Consider the following 4,872-nt stretch of genomic DNA (forward strand, 5'->3'; position numbering starts at 1 on the left):
TGTCCTGTCTCAGATCTGGTCTCCTTGTCCAACACTGTGAAGTTGTCAGGACCCAGCGGTGAACCACTACCTGCTTTTTCAGGAAAGCCCCCTCTTCAGAGTTTTCCAGGCATTTTGCCATCCTCACATCAGTAGTTAGCAAGAAAGAATGACTCTCTCATTGTTAAATTCAAACAAGTAAAACTACTGGGACTGGGACTGGGACTGGCTCTGGGTGCCTGTCTTCCTGGATTCAAAGTTCAGAGGGTTCCATCACTAAGGAAGTGAGGTGAGGTCACTTCCTTCAGGAACTGAATGAGGTCACTGCCTTGGCAACCACTTTGTCCTAACAGCTGCTTCCAAGGGTCTCATGAGATGGAGGCTGCCCCTACTTCCTCTGACACTTTCACAAGATAGAAAGGTATATAAACCATAATCACCCGGGAACAGCTCTCCACACATGCCTGTTTGGTCCATTTTCTCTACATTAAGCAGAGAGAGGCTGATTCAGACACAACCTTTCATCCTTACCAGGTTGTTTGGCATGGAGGATTGCTTTTGCTTTCTCACGACCTTCATAGCTGCCTAGATCTTCTCCAGAGATAATTTCTGCATGGATCTTTGAGGTTCTCAGCAGGTGGAAGATCCCCTACCTTCTTCTATTTTAAGACCAACTCTGTCCCTGCTCTTCTGTAAAGTTAGATTGAGGGAACAGTGTATGGTTAGGGTTAATAACATGTTCGATTTGGATTAGAAATCATTCTGCTGGATCAATTATGGTATTGGGAACCTGCGATATTTATAAGAATATAGAGGTGAAATATATGTATGAAAACAGAAACCTAAGTAAGATTTGAAGCCCAGAAGGGCATTGGCCCCTTGATTGGAATACGTATCTTTGAATTATTCTGCACCAATATCTCAGATAAATCGATATACAATGGCATAGGACCTTGTACCTTGGATGATTGAATGTCGAAGATAACATCAAATCAAACAGTGAGACTTGGTAGAAATACGAAGATAGTCTATAGGTTTAGAAAGAAGAGTGAGTATAGAATTTGGAACAAAAGTTCTTTAGCAATAGGGTTTTGGTTAGATAGTGAATGTAAATGTCAGCTCATGTGAAGTGTCAGTCATCATGATAAAAGGGGAAAATATGTAGGAAAGCAGACATCAATAGAGACATTACGAAATCAGGCAAAGTATAAATTGAGATATTGGATTAGATATTTTCAACAGTGTTGAGTTTGAATATATTATCTTATGAAGAAACCAATATGTTGTCAAAAATAGGAATGACTTTTTAGAGCATTCGGCAACATGGACATGGATGTTTTTACTAATCCATGTTCACTTTCCATTTAGGGTTTGGTACAATCAGAAGTGTGACCTTTGCACTTTGTGTCCAGAATATTACTGTGATAAAATGTATATGTTGATCAGGTGACATGAGTATTTCGTCCAACATTTCTGGGAGCAATATTTTGAAAACGTATAAATTATATTGGGTTTACAAAGAGGTGTACCCTGTGTTTATGAATATAGACATGAAGTATGAATAGACCATACTCTGAATAAATAATATTACTGGTTCCACTTTAAATGATGGATTGAATTGATATTTGAAAATATACAAGAACTCTTATATTGATATACAATCATTCATTCCAACCAGTCATACATCTAATGGTAATATTAGGGTTATGGTTTATCATGAACAGTATGTGAGTTTTGCTTCAATGTGATTATGTAAATAGAAAATAAAGTGTTGGAAAGGAGTCTCATGGAAAGACCAGTCAAGAAACATGGAGGAATACATGTGTTCTGAAGCAGGAAGTGATTGAATGTGAAACAAATGCCTATAATTTTGCGAACTTGTGGATGAAATATATATCCAATGATGTGCATAAACTGAAGAAATAGTAACGTACCAGTATTGTGAAAAAATGAACGTCAAAATACTTATCATGACCCATAGGAATCTACTTGCATTGATGTTAAACTGGGTCGATTACTGTAGAAAGATTAGGATTTGAATGCACCATTCACTGAAGTTAGTTTTCAATACTAGGAAACAAATATGTATTTCAGGTGGATGATTATTTAAGAGAATAAACTTGTGAAAAGTTGATTATAAAACCACATACATGTATATCAATGAATTTAGGGAGTATATAATAAGACACATATATTTTATTTTAAAAAATCTGGACACATACACACACCATACACACACAGACATTAAAATGTAGCAATATATATGCCAATCAAAATTCATCATGAAATATATATCATCCACAGATGCAAAAATATTTATTTTACTGAACATGGTTTTATGTATAATGTTGTTCTACTAGGAAGCTCACCCATAGTTTGAATTTTCAGTTCCAACAGCGTTTAATCAGCCAAATCACAAAACTATACGTGTGATAACATGTAGGATTCTATATGTGCATATAGAAATACATGTGCTGAATAGGCTACAGAGAAAGGGAGACAGGAATTCACATATTTGTTAAGTATAAAAACACATGGAGAACTATTTCAATAAAAAATTGATTAGATTTATTACACCATTCCTTTATCATGCAAAAGGCAAATCCAACTAAACACCATGCCTCCTCTGAACTGCTTGTATTTCTATTCTGTTTAGGATATTTTTCTCCATCATATTATGATTAGTATTCAGAGTCTAGTAGGGTATGGGTTAGTTTCAGGGATTCAGTATTTCGAATGGAAAATTAGATAATGAATCCAATGTGCATGCAAATATGTGGTACACAAAAATCTTCCCACTCTCATCCAGAACAATGCCTTGACATTACCTTCACTCTATGTAAGACACAATTAGAGGAGAAGAGTTAGAAAATCAGTGAATACTTATCTGGAATGGAAATTCTCAGGAGTTCACCACCTTGTAGGTGGTAATGGGGTTTCCGAAAGTAAGGGACAGGGTTGATAGATCCAACCTTATCTTTTATTAAATTTGGGAGCCATCTTGCCACAAAGACATGAAAAGATAATTTTGGCTTCACTATAAATTACTGTAAAATTTGAACCTGCTTGGAATGCCTGCCTGTGCCTTGAACTTACCCATGCCTGGTTCTGTGACCAGATAGCAGCCTTCTCTGAAACTTTAGTGACACCTCATAAATATTGCACTTCTCTGGCCAGACAACGACCCTCTCTGAGGCTCTAATGGTCCTCATAATTTCTGATGTTGGGGCCAGAAAAAAAAATGTAAACTACCATTAGTGTGATGCTTGTCAAAGTTCTGGTATCTGTAAAACCCCTTGTGTGTAACTTCCTGGAATATAAAGCTGGGCTCTAAGAAAGGTTAGGTTGCTGTCTTGTTCCCGCCATTTTGGAAGGGAGACAGCCTGGCCAGTTGAAATAATTAGCTTGCATTAATTTGATTTTAATTGGAGTGTGTGGTCTTGTGTCCTGGTCTAACATTTTGTCGTTTCCCAGCGAGATGACCCTGCCCAAGCATATCACAAGACCAGACTGCTGGAAATTCTGAAGCTGGCCTTCCCTCCAGGGCTCCAGGCTGGAGAGCCAAGTTCCAAGACCTTGGAGTGAGCCTTTGGTCCAGGGAGCACTACAGTGAACCACCGAACTAAAACTGTTAGGAAGCACCTGGTAGAGGACGTCTCCATATGTAAGTGGTGCCTTTATAACATGTAACATTCGGTTAAGGGAGATCTATTCTGATGACAGAGAGGTGGCCTCGGGAGGCTCACATATACTCCTGTCCGGGACAGTAAGGAGAACCGTTCTTTCCTCTGTTCTGTTCTGTAGGGAATTGCTCTGGAAGGATAGAGAGGTGCCGACGGGCACACACGCACTTGTACCCCTGAGCTTTACCAATACATTGCATTGCTCCTCAGATTTTCTGTTTCGGTGCAGGGTTTCTGTTTTTTTTTTTTTTTTTTTGTGTGTGTGTGTGTGTTGTTCTGTGTTCTATATGTTTTTTTGTTTGTTTGTTCGTTTTTGTGCATTTTGTTGTGTGATTTCTGTGGTAAAAACTTAAGGATATTGGATGTGGTAATGGGTAATAAAGCAAGTAAGCCTGACACCCATTTGGACTGTGCTTAAAGGAACTGCAATGAACTTTACCACCCTTGGTTAAGCAGGATGAGAGAAGCCCCTAGCTGGCTGACTGAAGCACACCCACTGCAGAGGGCAATGCCTGCTGGGGATCTAAGAACTGAGTATCTCCCAGGTTAACAAGTGAAACTACTTTAAAACCCCTTGTCCCTGCAGATCAGGAGAGTCACAAACTTTGGTAAGAGTCCCCTGTGTTTCTCCTTTGTTAGCAAAGCAATAAAACCCCATTTTTCTTTTTCTCCAAACACTGCCCTCATTATTAAATTGGCATTAATTGGCTTCAAGGTCAGGAACCGAACTTTAAGTTACAAATTTTGATATACCACCTCCCCCTCCGCCCTGGACCTTTTTGAGACCTGACTATTGAAATGTTAGGAGATGGATCCTGCTTGGGGTGGAACCGAACCAGAGAAGCTAATCCTGTAAGTAAAAGAAGAGACTGAGGGACTTGCAGCAGCTGCCAAAGCCCTGTTGCTTCAGGGAATTCCCTCCTTCCTTACCTGAACTGTAAGGATTATGCCACCTCTGTCTTCTTAAAAAAGAGAAAAAGAAAAAGGGGACACTATATGAAGTAAAGTCACCATGTAGACCCTTGATTTTACATTTCAGGTTGCCCCTCTGTGAAAACAACTGGTTCCCTTGTGGGGACATCTATATTGCCACTGGTGTAGGAGATTTTTCTCTTATCTGCTCTGTTTTAAAGGCTTTTTTCTGTCAGCCATAGTCTGGAGCTCTTTTCTGTCTGTCTTGTGTCTTTGTTTCTGGCCCTTTAAGATATGT

Source organism: Callospermophilus lateralis, unplaced genomic scaffold, assembly GCF_048772815.1.
Source record: "Callospermophilus lateralis isolate mCalLat2 unplaced genomic scaffold, mCalLat2.hap1 Scaffold_2915, whole genome shotgun sequence".
Classification (NCBI taxonomy): Eukaryota; Metazoa; Chordata; class Mammalia; order Rodentia; family Sciuridae; genus Callospermophilus; species Callospermophilus lateralis.